Here is a 16,883-nt window from a genome sequence, read left to right as displayed (position 1 = left end):
GCATAAAGTGTCCTCATTCCACATAGGGCAAGCTGGATGAATCCATTTTACCCAGGACGGCCGAAGCGGCGTGGACCAGGGGAGAACTGAACCTTATACTTCACACCACAGTAAGTCTACGTGTCCTCTTCCACATAGGGCAAGCTAGAACTAACTATCTTACCCAGGACTGCCGAAGCAGCGTGGACCAGGGGAGGAACACACTTTTCATGGAAACGTAAGGCATCCATGACTGCCATAACGTAAGCCGCCGCTGTGCGCGTATACCCGTTCCCCGTAGGGAGGAGCAAGCCGCCGCTTAGAGACGAAGCATAAAGTGTCCTCATTCCACATAGGGCAAGCTGGATGAATCCATTTTACCCAGGACGGCCGAAGCGGCGTGGACCAGGGGAGAACTGAACTTTATACTTCACACCACAGTAAGTCTACGTGTCCTCTTCCACATAGGGCAAGCTAGAACTAACTATCTTACCCAGGACTGCCGAAGCAGCGTGGACCAGGGGAGGAACACACTTTTCATAGAAACGTAAGGCATCCATGACTGCCATAGTGCGTAAGCCGCCGCTGTGCGCGTAAACCCGTTCCCCGTAGGGAGGAGTCAAGCCGCCGCTTAGAGACGAAGTATGAAGTGTCCTCTTCCACATAGGGCAAGCTAGAATGAACTATCTTACCCAGGACCGCCGAAGCAGCGTGGACCAGGGGAGAACTGAACTTTATACTTCACACCACAGTATTGAGTAATGTGCCCTCTTCCACATAGGGCAAGCTGGAATGTTCCATTTTACCCAGGACGGCCGAAGCGGCGTGGACCAGTGGAGGACTACACAATCATGAGGTTTGATATCGACTTGTGTGTTTCAATAGGATACCGATGGTATGGTTTGAACCGATTTGATTTAGCCATTCTGAAGTCATCACTTGGTTGAAGCGCTGAACTAGGGAGGCATCGTTTACATATATATTGGTTTTCGCATGCTCTACTAGGTTAATGTCATGAGGTTGGCTATCGAGCATGCCCAAGTGATGACTTGATTTTGTGCTTGCTTGAATTCTTCACATTTCATACCATCGGTTAGTTGTCGAATCATTCCTCGATCATAACCTTCGTTCTTGGTTCATGTATGCTCTCTTCCACATAGGGCAAGCTAGAATTAACTATCTTACCCAGGACCGCCGAAGCAGCGTGGACCAGGGGAGAACTATACTTTGTCTTGTATGCCCTCTTCCACATAGGGCAAGCTAGAATGAACTATCTTACCCAGGACCGCCGGAGCAGCGTGGACCAGTGGAGGACTATACTTTGTTCATAACACCACAGTATTGAGTAATGTGCCCTCTTCCACATAGGGCAAGCTAGAATGAACTATCTTACCCAGGACCGCCGAAGCGGCGTGGACCAGTGGAGGACTACACAATCATGAGGTTTGATATCGACTTGTGTGTTTCAATAGGGTACCGATGGTATGTTTTGAACCGATTTGATTTAGCCATTCTGAAGTCATCACTTGGTTGAAGCGCTGAACTAGGGAGGGGCATCGTTTACATATATATTGGTTTTCGCATGCTCTACTAGGTTAATGTCATGAGGTTGGCTATCGAGCATGCCCAAGTGATGACTTGATTGTGTGCTTGCTTGAATTCTTCACATTTCATACCATCGGTTAGTTGTCGAATCATTCCTCGATCATAACCTTCGTTCTTGGTTCATGTATGCTCTCTTCCACATAGGGCAAGCTAGAATTAACTATCTTACCCAGGACCGCCGAAGCAGCGTGGACCAGGGGAGAACTATACTTTGTCTTGTATGCCCTCTTCCACATAGGGCAAGCTAGAATTAACTATCTTACCCAGGACTGCAAAGCAGCGTGGACCAGTGGAGGACTATACTTTGTTCATTACACCACAGTATTAAGTATGGTGTCCTCTTCCACATAGGGCAAGCTAGAACTAACTATCTTACCCAGGACCGCCGAAGCAGTGTGGACCAGGGGAGGACTATACTTTATACTTCACACACTAGCCATATTGAAGTCATCACTTGGTTGAAGCACTGAACTAGGGCGAGTCTATCGTTTACTTTGCATTGGGATAATACGCTGCATGCTCTCTTAGGTTAATGTCATGTGGTTGGCTATAGAGCATGCCCAAGTGATGACTTTGTTTAAAGCTCAACAGGTAGAGTATTATGTCCTCTTCCACATAGGGCAAGCTAGAACTAACTATCTTACCCAGGACCGCCGGAGCAGCGTGGACCAGGGGAGAACTATACTTTGTCTTGTATGCCCTCTTCCACATAGGGCAAGCTAGAATTAACTATCTTACCCAGGACTGCAAAGCAGCGTGGACCAGTGGAGGACTATACTTTGTTCATTACCCCACAGTATTAAGTAAGGTGTCCTCTTCCACATAGGGCAAGCTAGAACTAACTATCTTACCCAGGACTGCCGAAGCAGTGTGGACCAGGGGAGGACTATACTTTATACTTCACACACTAGCCATACTGAAGTCATCACTTGGTTGAAGCGCTGAACTACGGCGGGGTAATCGTTTACAGGTTATAATCATATAGCTGCATGCTCATTAGTAGATAATGGAATATTGTATGGCAATATGAGCATGCCCAAGTGATGACTTTGTTTCAAGCTCAACAGGTAGGGTATTGAGTCCTCTTCCACATAGGGCAAGCTAGAATGAACTATCTTACCCAGGACCGCCGGAGCAGCGTGGACCAGTGGAGGACTCTATACTTTATACTTCACACCACAGTATTGAGTACGACTTGCATAAAGCCCCTAATGAGAACCACGAGGGCTCTCTCAATGTAGAACCACGAGGGCTCTAGTACCGATTCTCTCGGTACGGCTTGGTCCGTGTTCCTTTATGCTTGTACTCGCGAAAAGTCTCAACCCGGAGGTCTTGACTTTGTATTGTCATAGTTGGACTACGACGGGGCATCCGACCATTGCTGATCGAACACCCCTGATTCACCATCTTTCGGGTAGGCGGTACGCGTACCTCCGGACGCGGAAGTCTCAACCCGGAGGTCTTGACTTTGATTGTCATAGTTGGACTACGACGGGGTATCCGACTCATCGAATACCCCAGAAGCACACCATCTTTCGGGTAGGCGGTACGCGTACCTCCGGACGCGGAAGTCTCAACCCGGAGGTCTTGACTTTGATTGTCATAGTTGGACTATGACGGGGCATCCGACCATTGCTGATCGAACACCCCTGTTACACCATCTTTCGGATAGGCGGTGCGCGACACCACCGACGCGGAAAGTCTCAACCCGGAGGTCTTGACTTTGTATTGTTGGATAGTCCTCTTCCACTATAGGGCAAGCTGGAAATATTCCATTTTACCCAGGACTGCCGAGGCAGCGTGGACCAGGGGAGAACTTCACGGAATCTTCAGGCATCCATGATTGCCATAGTGCGTAAGCCGCCGCTGTGCGCGTCAACTCGTTCCCCGTGAGGAGGAGTCTAGCCGCCGCTAAAAGACGAAGCATTAAGTGTCCTCATTCCACTATAGGGCAAGCTAGAATTAACTATCTTACCCAGGACCGCCGAAGCAGCGTGGACCAGGCGAGGACTATACTTTATACTTCACACCACAGTATTGAGTACGACTTGCATAAAGCCCCTAGTGAGAACCACGAGGGCTCTCTCAATGTAGAACCACGAGGGCTCTAGTACCGATTCTCTCGGTACGGCTTGGTCCGTGTTCCTTTATGCTTGTACTCGCGGAAAGTCTCAACCCGGAGGTCTTGACTTTGATTGTCATAGTTGGACTACGACGGGGCATCCGACCATTGCTGACCGAACACCCCTGATTCATCATCTTTCGGATAGGAGGTGCGCCCACCTCCGACGCGGAAGTCTCAACCCGGAGGTTCGGACTTAGAGTTTTTCCCATTTAAAAGTTTTTCTCTTAGCCATACTGAAGTCATCACTTGGTGAACGATTGAACTAGGGCGGGTTAATCGTTTATAGGTATCATGTGGTTTGCATGCTCTCTTAGGTTAAGGTCATGTGGTTGGCTATCGAGCATGCCCAAGTGATGACTTTGTTTCACGCTTGCTTGATTTCTTCATGATTCCCTGTTATATAGTGTAATCATTCGAGAACAGGGAATCTTTGGTTTTGCTCAACAGGTATTGGATGTCAACTTGGTATCTAGATCGCATTAAGTCTCAACCCTTAGGTTCGGACTTGTATAGTGACATCTTGTTACGGTCTTGAGTCTCAACCCGCAGGTTCGGACAACTTAGTGTTTGATCGAATATAATATGGCAACTTGTGCCTAAGTCTCAACCCGCAGGTTCGGACTTCTGTTTATTTGGCCAATGTATGTATAAGGCAACTTGTGCCTAAGTCTCAACCCGCAGGTTCGGACTTGTGTATTTGTTCGAAGTCATGTATAAGGCAACGTGTGCCTAAGTCTCAACCCGCAGGTTCGGACTTGTTAGTGTTTCGTCAACTTTCATATGGCAACTTGTGCCTAAGTCTCAACCCGCAGGTTCGGACTTGTGTATTTGTTCGAAGTCATGTATAAGGCAACTTGTGCCTAAGTCTCAACCCGCAGGTTCGGACTTGTGTATTTGTTCGAAGTCATGTATAAGGCAACGTGTGCCTAAGTCTCAACCCGCAGGTTCGGACTTGTTAGTGTTTCGTCAACTTTCATATGGCAACTTGTGCCTGAGTCTCAACCCGCAGGTTCGGACTTCTATAGTGTTTCGTCAATTATCATATGGCAACTTGTGCCGAAGTCTCAACCCGCAGGTTCGGACTTCTGGAAGGATCACTTGGCCACTAATGATCCTTCCGCAGGTTCACCTACGGAAACCTTGTTACGACTTTTACTTCCTCTAAATCATCAAGTTCGGTCAACTTCGATAAAGCAGACGCGGTTCACGAGGATCCAGCGAACGATCATCTCCAAAGACCTCACTAAATAATCCATCGGTAGTAGCGACGGGCGGTGTGTACAAAGGGCAGGGACGTATTCAACGCTGGCTGATGACCAGCACTTACTAGAAGTTCCGAGTTCATATGGACCATTGCAATCCATAATCCCTACTAAGTGAGTATTTGAGTGATTTCCCGTTCCTCTCGGAATAGGAGACACGCTGCTACCCACATTGTAGCACGCGTGTAGCCCAGAACATCTAAGGGCATCACGGACCTGTTATCGCTCGATCTCATTTTGCTAAACACAAATTGTCCTGCTAAGCAGCGTACCGTAAGTGCACTTGCGCACACGAACAGCGAAGGTGTCAGGTCATACTCCACCGAAAGGTCCTAACCCGTTCCAATCGGCATCGACGCATTAACGCTGACTGCGTTCTAGTTAGCATATGTGAGTCACGTTCGTTATCGGAATTAACCAGACAAATCAATCCACGAACTAAGAACGGCCATGCACCACTACCCTTAAATTTGAGAAAGAGCTATTAATCTGTCTCACCTCCATAAGTTCGGACCTGGTAAGTTTTCCCGTGTTGAGTCAAATTGAACCGCAAGCTCCATTTCATTTTTTTTGGACGAGGGTTCACATTGGCCTTGGCCCCGAGGGACCATGACCAACATTACTCCCTCCTCTGAGCCTTTCACCTTCCGTCACGCTGTGCACCTACACGGTAGAAGCGATGACGGAAGAGGCATCTGTCCCTAGGATAAAATCACAGTTTACGGACGCTGTGGCACGCAACTAACTCCTGAAGGGTGAAAGCGCGTGTCGCCAAAGGTCTAACAGGTACTACCCTGACTACCAGGGGCTATTTCCCAAGCCTAAGGAGACGGACTCGGCGCAATGCAACTTAAGCGGCTCAGAAGATCGATCCGACAGCTGACTTACATGACACCACTACCTCCTAAAATCCCGTAAATGGGACTTGCACTAAGGTTCAAATATCATGCGGATGCGTCAGCCCGCAAAACTAGGCTCCTGCCTCGTCTACGTGCTGGGTCTCCGATATCTGACACTTCTTGATGTTACTCGTGCTGGCCCGCAAAACCAAGCTCCTGCTCAGTCTACGTGCCGTCCCCTGTGGCCTGTTTGGAATGTACAAGGCCCTGAACTCGACCGGTGTCCTAAAGGTTGTTCAGCGATGGTTAGGTACCGCGATTGGCGGGTGAGGAACAACCCCCGGTGCATCCCTCCCCAAAGCATCACAAACCTTAAGTATCCGGTCTTGTTCCCTTCTCCCTGAGGTCGTCCAACGTCTGACTTGACTTAGTCATGGAAGACTTGGTTGCCTTGGTCGGGAATCCTCGGCGCCCTACGTCAACCAATCCTTTGTCGCGTCTATGTCGGACTTGCCCTCGTCCACTTGGCCTGGCCGATGTTGTGCCAGGCCCTTGACAGTTCAGGTTTCTGGATTGACTTGGTCATTATCGCATAGTTATCACCGGCGACCCTTTACCGATGGATCCCTTACCGACAAATCCCAAGTCGCCCCATAGCCTGTCCTGCCCTCACTCGTTCTGCACCCGCTGGTGCTTCCTTTGGCCTGGCTGGTCTTGTGCCAGGCCCTTGACAGGCCGGTTTCCGGTTTGACGAGCCAATTGTCGCATAGGTACCACCTTGGTGCCAACGCTCACCGGTGCATCCCTTATCGACGTATGGCAAGTCGCCCCATAGACCTTTCCGTCACCTTCCTACTGTGCGCTTTCGCGCCTGCACTAATGTGCCCGCCTGTGCCGCAAGCGTCGTCCGTTCTGCTGCTGGTCATGACTTTCGATGGTTGGCGGGACCATCCTACTCGCCCGCCAGCAACCCCAGGAGAAGCACCACCAACTCCTTCGTATCCGAACGACCACTCGCGGCCTGCGCATCGGTCTCAGTCCTGCGCCCCGGAGAGGACAGAGCACATCTGGACTTCGACCTTTGCGACTTTTCGTGAAACTTCCAGGAGAGTGAATCCCTTCCGTAACACTCCCTACGTCTTCGCGGTCCTGTCCGCTGACATAGGGTCCATCCTAACCTCCCTCACTCGGAGAGGCTAAACAGACCAGAGGGCTAGGTATCTAAAACCAGGATTAAAGACACCTTACAAGGCCCGTTCCGTCTGCGGCACACTACCATACCCCGTCCAGTCATGATCAAGAGTGCTACAGTGTTGGGCCACCGAGCAAACATAGAAATACACCTTCAAGAGTTTCACCCTGATAGTGCACGGGAGGTCGGGTACCCCTCCCACCCGGATCTCTGTTCGTCACCCCTGTCTCCAGGGGGTCCAGTGGCGCCACGAGGAGGCCAGTATTCCAGGCGTTCACGCCGTCACACCGTTTGACCGGAATGACCCCGCAATGACTGCGAGCCCGCAAGCTCCATTTCATTGTGGTGCCCTTCCGTCAATTCCTTTAAGTTTCAACTTTGCAACCATACTTCCCCCGGAACCTGACTTTGGTTTCCCGGAAGCTACTGAGAGCACCTGGTTGTAGCGTCTCCCAATTGCTAGTTGGCATCGTTTACGGTTAGAACTAGGGCGGTATCTAATCGCCTTCGATCCTCTAACTTTCGTTCTTGATTAAAGAAAGCATCCTTGACAAATGCCTTCGCTTTAGTTAGTCTTACGACGGTCTACGAATTTCACCTCTCGCGCCGTAATACTAGTGTCCCCAACTACTTCTGTTAATCATTACCTCCGGTCTGAGTACAAACCAATGAAAGATTAGACCAAGGTCGTATTCCATTATTCCATGCAAGATTATTCTAGGGCGTTTGGGCACCCTGCTTTAAGCACTCTAATTTGTTCAAGGTAAACGTGAGCGGTCGAGCTCTATGTTACACTTGCACCCGTTGAAGGGCACACCATGACACAGACTTGGTGCCCTACCACACCATTGAGTCGCAACCAGATTCCGACTTGGCCCACCGACCACGGGTTGACCGGGTCGGCGGAGCCGGACTGTGTTGGACAAGTATCAACTTCGAACGTTTTAACCGCAACAATTTTAATATACGCTAGTGGAGCTGGAATTACCGCGGCTGCTGGCACCAGACTTGCCCTCCACTTGATCCTCGTAGAAGGATTTATGCTCTACTCATTCCAATTATGAAACATCATTAAAGAGTTTCATATTGTTATTTCTCGTCACTACCTCCCCGTCCCGGGATTGGGTAATTTACGCGCCTGCTGCCTTCCTTGGATGTGGTAGCCATTTCTCAGGCTCCCTCTCCGGAATCGAACCCTGATTCCCCGTTACCCGTTGCAACCATGGTAGTCCTCTATACTACCATCCATAGTTGATAGGGCAGATATTTGCGAGATCTGTCGTCGGTGCGAGACCATACGATCAGCATCATTATCCAGACTTCAACTCAATGACACGGAGAACCCGCGATTGGTTTGACTAATAAGTGCACCAGTTCCCGCGAGGGTCCTGGCATGTTGCATGTATTAGCTCTAGATTTTCCACAGTTATCCAAGTAACTAGGTTGATGATCTCGTAAATTATAGCTGTTATACTGAGCCTTATGCGGTTTCACATTAAATCTGTTTGTACTTAGACATGCATGGCTTAACCTTTGAGACGAGCGTATATTACTGGTAGGATCAACCAGAATTCCGACTTTGCGTTCGAATGTTCATTGTCCCATTGCACCCGGAGGAGCAAACACCACGTTCTATATGTTGTCAAGTCCGGTAGCACACGGGAGGCGAGCCCCCGTGCGAACCTCATTGCCCTCGTATCACACACACCCGATGCACCGGACAGGCACTTGAGCGGCATTCGACTCCGCTAAGCGCACGTGCGCCCGATTGTGCATGCGCTGACGGGGCCTTCATACCCCTACCACAGCGACCTTATGCCAAACTTCCATGAATACTTAGGTGAGCTGACAAGGGCCTTCATTTCCCTACCATCAACTAAAGGACACGCTAGGCGCGTCCGATCATTGCAACTGCGGGGCTTTCATACCCCAATCACCACAGTACGCAATTCACCAGAGTTTAATCACAACCCCCCCGGACATGGCACACTATTAACTTGCAACAAAACTTAGTGTGTGCCGGGCACATCGGTTCCACAAAATCATTCCCGATGTACCCCAATTGGGGTTGTGAACGCATCCATGGTCCTCTGACACACCCAACCAAGCGTGGATACTACATACCTCAAACACCCAGTACACTAACAGACAAATCAATATATGGTTGCTTTCCCCCAGACATTTGCCAATCACTTGGCACCCGGACGGGAACTCGCTCCTGATTGCGCCATTGCCACCCATTTGCCAAGAGCGAGTTCTGTATGTAGATTTCATTTGGAAAGACAACCGTGTACTGGATATTCTATCCGACGATTACAGATGACGAGTACGAGACTCGACTACACTCACGGATAATACATTTTGGGTCGAGATTGCTTTCGGGGTTTTCGATTGGTCTTGCGCTTGTAAACGTATAACTTTGACTTGTGGTAACCTCGGTATGTTAGTCGATCACGTGGTTGTGAACTGGGTAAGGGTGGGCAATCTGTTCACTTGCACTCTGGGTAGGAATATGGTGAGCGCTATAGGTTAAAGATCATGGTATGGTTCCATCGTGATGACTTTCGCTAGATAGTAGTATGTTTGGATAGTTATAACGTTTTTGGCCATTTGTTCATAGTGTTCGGTCCATTGAGGAATTCGATTGGTCTTTGCTTCACACACGTGGTCGATCACTTGGATGTGAACTAGGGTGAGATTAAGGTGTTCACTAGTGCTCTTCGGTTTTGGATCAGTAATGAGCACTTGATTGGTTTCGCATAATATGTATCCATAGTGATGACTCTTTCCAGCTTAAGATTTCGTTACCAGTTTCGAATCCTCCCCACGTTCGCTTTTACTTGGTTAGGTTTTCGAGTGTAGATTTGAAAGCAATCTCATGTATGTATCCCATCTGATATAAGCCACTGACAGTTCATGTCACCTCGTTCAACTCTCGCTGGGTCACAGAAGTATGTTACTGCGCCCATTATCCCTACTCGGATAGGTTCGGTTCGTTCGTTTTATACTACGGTGAGTAAACTCAATTTGTGCATCGCATAGCCATGGAAAGCAAGCTTTCGCGGGCCTCTTCGACTGTTTTGATACGAGCTGTGCCCGTGATGCTTGTCATCCCAGGATACTAGACCCCTTTGGACGACCGCATGACCATCAGAAAGTAAATTCCACGTTCGGTTTATTTGCTACTTCCACCGTTCTAGTACTATGAGGTTGGAACCCCTAACATAAAGTATCTATGTAGAACCACGAGGGCTCTCAATGTAGAACCACAAGGGCTCTAGTACCGATTCTCTCGGTACGCTTGGTCCGTGTTCCTTTATGTTTGTACTCTTGTGTGTATAAAATTCATGTTCGATTTGGGATATTTGCTACTTTCACCTGTGCGCTGTGTATAACTACGGAGAAACTCAATTTGTGCATCGCATAGCCATGGAAAGCAAGCTTTCGCGGGCCTCTTCGACTGTTTTGATACGAGACTGTGCCCGTGATGCTTGTCATCCCAGGATACTAGACCCCTTTGGACGACCGCATGACCAACAGAATGTAAATTCCAGTTCGTTTTTGGATATTTGCTACTGTCACCGTTTGAGTACTATGGGGCTTGAACCCCTAACATAAAGTATTTGTGTAGAACCACGAGGGCTCTATAGTACCGATTCTCTCGGCACGCTTGGTCCGTGTTCCTTTATGTTCGTACTCTTGTGTGTATAATATTCATGTTCGGTTTGGGATATTTGCTACTGTCACCGTTTGAGTACTATGGGGCTTGAACCCCTAACATAAAGTCTTTGTGTAGAACCACGAGGGCTCTATAGTACCGATTCTCTCGGCACGCTTGGTCCGTGTTCCTTTATGTTCGTACTCTTGTGTGTATAATATTCATGTTCGGTTTGGGATATTTGCTACTTTCACCTGGGTCCCGTTCTTCATACAAGTCTGCCTTGCTAATGTGGTAACTTTATAGTGTAGTTCTGACATCCCAATTTTGGGACTTAGCCGATTTTTCATGAATTTCCATATGACCCATAGGGTCCCTTTCTTCATACAAGCTTGCCTAGGGCGATCGGTCAAAACTTGTCTTACTATTCGATTGGTCTTCGCAGTTTCACCCTAGGCAATTCGCCTAGGTCTGTCTTCTTGAGGAGGCCAAAACCCGAAATAAGGAGGTCCAGCCGACCCTGAAACCTCCCCTGTCTTAACTACACTAACCCGATTTTTCAGGGTCCTCAGCGCCATACAACTTTGCCTAGGTCACTTATACTCTTGACTTAGGCCATCTGACTTGGTCCGTGTTTCTTCCTAGGGTTCACCTAGGTACTTTGCCTTGCTTGATGTGGTAACTTTATAGTGTAGTTCTGACATCCCAATTTTGGGACTTAGCCGATTTTTCATGAATTTCCATATGACCCTAAGGGTCCCTTTCTTCATACAAGCTTGCCTAGGGCGATCGGTCAAAACTTGTCTTACTATTCGATTGGTCTTCGCACTTTCACCCTAGGCAGTTTGCCTAGGTCTGTCTTCTTGAGGAGGTCAAAACCCAAAATAAGGAGGTTCAGCCGACCCAAAAACCTCCCCTGTCTGAACTACACTAACCCGATTTTTCAGGGTCCTCAGCGCCATACAACTTTGCCTAGGTCACATGTACTCTTGACTTAGGCCATCTGACTTGGTCCGTGTTTCTTCTTAGGGTTCACCTAGGTACTTTGCCTTGCTTGATGTGGTAACTTTTTAGTGTAGTTCAGACATCCCAATTTTGGGACTTAGCCGATTTTTCATGGATTTTCCATATGACCCATAGGGTCCCTTTCTTCATACAAGCTTGCCTAGGGCGATCGGTCAAAACTTGTCTTACTATTCGATTGGTCTTCGCACTTTCACCCTAGGCAGTTTGCCTAGGTGTAGCTTCTTGAGGAGGTCAAAACCCAAAATAAGGAGGTTCAGCCGACCCAAAAACCTCCCCTGTCTGAACTACACTAACCCGATTTTTCAGGGTCCTCAGCGCCATACAACTTTGCCTAGGTCACATGTACTCTTGACTTAGGCCATCTGACTTGGTCCGTGTTTCTTCTTAGGGTTCACCTAGGTACTTTGCCTTGCTTGATGTGGTAACTTTTTAGTGTAGTTCAGACATCCCAATTTTGGGACTTAGCCGATTTTTCATGGATTTTCCATATGACCCATAGGGTCCCTTTCTTCATACAAGCTTGCCTAGGGCGATCGGTCAAAACTTGTCTTACTATTCGATTGGTCTTCGCACTTTCACCCTAGGCAGTTTGCCTAGGTGTAGCTTCTTGAGGAGGTCAAAACCCAAAATAAGGAGGTTCAGCCGACCCAAAAACCTCCCCTGTCTGAACTACACTAACCCGATTTTTCAGGGTCCTCAGCGCCATACAACTTTGCCTAGGTCACTTGTACTCTTGACTTAGGCCATCTGACTTGGTCCGTGTTTCTTCTTAGGGTTCACCTAGGTACTTTGCCTTGCTTGATGTGGTAACTTTTTAGTGTAGTTCAGACATCCCAATTTTGGGACTTAGCCGATTTTTCATGTATTTCCATATGACCCATAGGGTCCCTTTCTTCATACAAGCTTGCCTAGGGCGATCGGTCAAAACTTGTCTTACTATTCGATTGGTCTTCGCACTTTCACCCTAGGCAGTTTGCCTAGGTGTAGCTTCTTGAGGAGGTCAAAACCCAAAATAAGGAGGTTCAGCCGACCCAAAAACCTCCCCTGTCTAAACTACACTAACCAGATTTTTCAGGGTCCTCACCGTCATACAACTTTGCCTAGGTCACTTGCACTCTTGACTTAGGCCATCTGACTTGGTCCGTGTTTCTTCTTAGGGTTCACCTAGGTACTTTGCCTTGCTTGATGTGGTAACTTTTTAGTGTAGTTCAGACATCCCAATTTTGGGACTTAGCCGATTTTTCATGGATTTTCCATATGACCCATAGGGTCCCTTTCTTCATACAAGCTTGCCTAGGGCGATCGGTCAAAACTTGTCTTACTATTCGATTGGTCTTCGCACTTTCACCCTAGGCAGTTTGCCTAGGTGTAGCTTCTTGAGGAGGTCAAAACCCAAAATAAGGAGGTTCAGCCGACCCAAAAACCTCCCCTGTCTGAACTACACTAACCCGATTTTTCAGGGTCCTCAGCGCCATACAACTTTGCCTAGGTCACATGTACTCTTGACTTAGGCCATCTGACTTGGTCCGTGTTTCTTCTTAGGGTTCACCTAGGTACTTTGCCTTGCTTGATGTGGTAACTTTTTAGTGTAGTTCAGACATCCCAATTTTGGGACTTAGCCGATTTTTCATGGATTTTCCATATGACCCATAGGGTCCCTTTCTTCATACAAGCTTGCCTAGGGCGATCGGTCAAAACTTGTCTTACTATTCGATTGGTCTTCGCACTTTCACCCTAGGCAGTTTGCCTAGGTGTAGCTTCTTGAGGAGGTCAAAACCCAAAATAAGGAGGTTCAGCCGACCCAAAAACCTCCCCTGTCTGAACTACACTAACCCGATTTTTCAGGGTCCTCAGCGCCATACAACTTTGCCTAGGTCACTTGTACTCTTGACTTAGGCCATCTGACTTGGTCCGTGTTTCTTCTTAGGGTTCACCTAGGTACTTTGCCTTGCTTGATGTGGTAACTTTTTAGTGTAGTTCAGACATCCCAATTTTGGGACTTAGCCGATTTTTCATGTATTTCCATATGACCCATAGGGTCCCTTTCTTCATACAAGCTTGCCTAGGGCGATCGGTCAAAACTTGTCTTACTATTCGATTGGTCTTCGCACTTTCACCCTAGGCAGTTTGCCTAGGTGTAGCTTCTTGAGGAGGTCAAAACCCAAAATAAGGAGGTTCAGCCGACCCAAAAACCTCCCCTGTCTAAACTACACTAACCAGATTTTTCAGGGTCCTCACCGTCATACAACTTTGCCTAGGTCACTTGCACTCTTGACTTAGGCCATCTGACTTGGTCCGTGTTTCTTCTTAGGGTTCACCTAGGTACTTTGCCTTGCTTGATGTGGTAACTTTTTAGTGTAGTTCAGACATCCCAATTTTGGGACTTAGCCGATTTTTCATGGATTTTCCATATGACCCATAGGGTCCCTTTCTTCATACAAGCTTGCCTAGGGCGATCGGTCAAACTTGTCTTACTATTCGATTGGTCTTCGCACTTTCACCCTAGGCAGTTTGCCTAGGTGTAGCTTCTTGAGGAGGTCAAAACCCAAAATAAGGAGGTTCAGCCGACCCAAAAACCTCCCTTGTCTGAACTACACTAACCCGATTTTTCAGGGTCCTCAGCGCCATACAACTTTGCCTAGGTCACTTGTACTCTTGACTTAGGCCATCTGACTTGGTCCGTGTTTCTTCTTAGGGTTCACCTAGGTACTTTGCCTTGCTTGATGTGGTAACTTTTTAGTGTAGTTCAGACATCCCAATTTTGGGACTTAGCCGATTTTTCATGTATTTCCATATGACCCATAGGGTCCCTTTCTTCATACAAGCTTGCCTAGGGCGATCGGTCAAAACTTGTCTTACTATTCGATTGGTCTTCGCACTTTCACCCTAGGCAGTTTGCCTAGGTGTAGCTTCTTGAGGAGGTCAAAACCCAAAATAAGGAGGTTCAGCCGACCCAAAAACCTCCCCTGTCTAAACTACACTAACCAGATTTTTCAGGGTCCTCACCGTCATACAACTTTGCCTAGGTCACTTGCACTCTTGACTTAGGCCATCTGACTTGGTCCGTGTTTCTTCCTAGGGTTCACCTAGGTACTTTGCCTTGCTTGATGTGGTAACTTTTTAGTGTAGTTCTGACATCCCAATTTTGGGACTTAGCCGATTTTTCATGGATTTTCCATATGACCCATAGGGTCCCTTTCTTCATACAAGCTTGCCTAGGGCGATCGGTCAAAACTTGTCTTACTATTCGATTGGTCTTCGCACTTTCACCCTAGGCAGTTTGCCTAGGTGTAGCTTCTTGAGGAGGTCAAAACCCAAAATAAGGAGGTTCAGCCGACCCAAAAACCTCCCCTGTCTGAACTACACTAACCCGATTTTTCAGGGTCCTCAGCGCCATACAACTTTGCCTAGGTCACATGTACTCTTGACTTAGGCCATCTGACTTGGTCCGTGTTTCTTCTTAGGGTTCACCTAGGTACTTTGCCTTGCTTGATGTGGTAACTTTTTAGTGTAGTTCAGACATCCCAATTTTGGGACTTAGCCGATTTTTCATGGATTTTCCATATGACCCTTAGGGTCCCTTTCTTCATACAAGCTTGCCTAGGGCGATCGGTCAAAACTTGTCTTACTATTCGATTGGTCTTCGCACTTTCACCCTAGGCAGTTTGCCTAGGTGTAGCTTCTTGAGGAGGTCAAAACCCAAAATAAGGAGGTTCAGCCGACCCAAAAACCTCCCCATGTCTGAACTACACTAACCCGATTTTTCAGGGTCCTCAGCGCCATACAACTTTGCCTAGGTCACTTGTACTCTTGACTTAGGCCATCTGACTTGGTCCGTGTTTCTTCTTAGGGTTCACCTAGGTACTTTGCCTTGCTTGATGTGGTAACTTTTTAGTGTAGTTCAGACATCCCAATTTTGGGACTTAGCCGATTTTTCATGTATTTCCATATGACCCATAGGGTCCCTTTCTTCATACAAGCTTGCCTAGGGCGATCGGTCAAAACTTGTCTTACTATTCGATTGGTCTTCGCACTTTCACCCTAGGCAGTTTGCCTAGGTGTAGCTTCTTGAGGAGGTCAAAACCCAAAATAAGGAGGTTCAGCCGACCCAAAAACCTCCCCTGTCTAAACTACACTAACCAGATTTTTCAGGGTCCTCACCGTCATACAACTTTGCCTAGGTCACTTGCACTCTTGACTTAGGCCATCTGACTTGGTCCGTGTTTCTTCTTAGGGTTCACCTAGGTACTTTGCCTTGCTTGATGTGGTAACTTTTTAGTGTAGTTCAGACATCCCAATTTTGGGACTTAGCCGATTTTTCATGGATTTTCCATATGACCCATAGGGTCCCTTTCTTCATACAAGCTTGCCTAGGGCGATCGGTCAAAACTTGTCTTACTATTCGATTGGTCTTCGCACTTTCACCCTAGGCAGTTTGCCTAGGTGTAGCTTCTTGAGGAGGTCAAAACCCAAAATAAGGAGGTTCAGCCGACCCAAAAACCTCCCTTGTCTGAACTACACTAACCCGATTTTTCAGGGTCCTCAGCGCCATACAACTTTGCCTAGGTCACTTGTACTCTTGACTTAGGCCATCTGACTTGGTCCGTGTTTCTTCTTAGGGTTCACCTAGGTACTTTGCCTTGCTTGATGTGGTAACTTTTTAGTGTAGTTCAGACATCCCAATTTTGGGACTTAGCCGATTTTTCATGTATTTCCATATGACCCATAGGGTCCCTTTCTTCATACAAGCTTGCCTAGGGCGATCGGTCAAAACTTGTCTTACTATTCGATTGGTCTTCGCACTTTCACCCTAGGCAGTTTGCCTAGGTGTAGCTTCTTGAGGAGGTCAAAACCCAAAATAAGGAGGTTCAGCCGACCCAAAAACCTCCCCTGTCTAAACTACACTAACCAGATTTTTCAGGGTCCTCACCGTCATACAACTTTGCCTAGGTCACTTGCACTCTTGACTTAGGCCATCTGACTTGGTCCGTGTTTCTTCCTAGGGTTCACCTAGGTACTTTGCCTTGCTTGATGTGGTAACTTTTTAGTGTAGTTCTGACATCCCAATTTTGGGACTTAGCCGATTTTTCGTAAAATGCCATATGACCCATCAGGGTCCTTTGCTTCATACAAGCTTGCCTTGCTTGGTGTGGTAACATTTGAGTGTAGTTCTGACATCATCATTTTGGGACTTAGC

The sequence above is a fragment of the Anopheles coustani genome (genome assembly GCF_943734705.1).
Source record: "Anopheles coustani chromosome X unlocalized genomic scaffold, idAnoCousDA_361_x.2 X_unloc_13, whole genome shotgun sequence".
Taxonomy (NCBI): Eukaryota; Metazoa; Arthropoda; class Insecta; order Diptera; family Culicidae; genus Anopheles; species Anopheles coustani.
Note: the sequence above shows the minus strand (reverse complement) of the source record.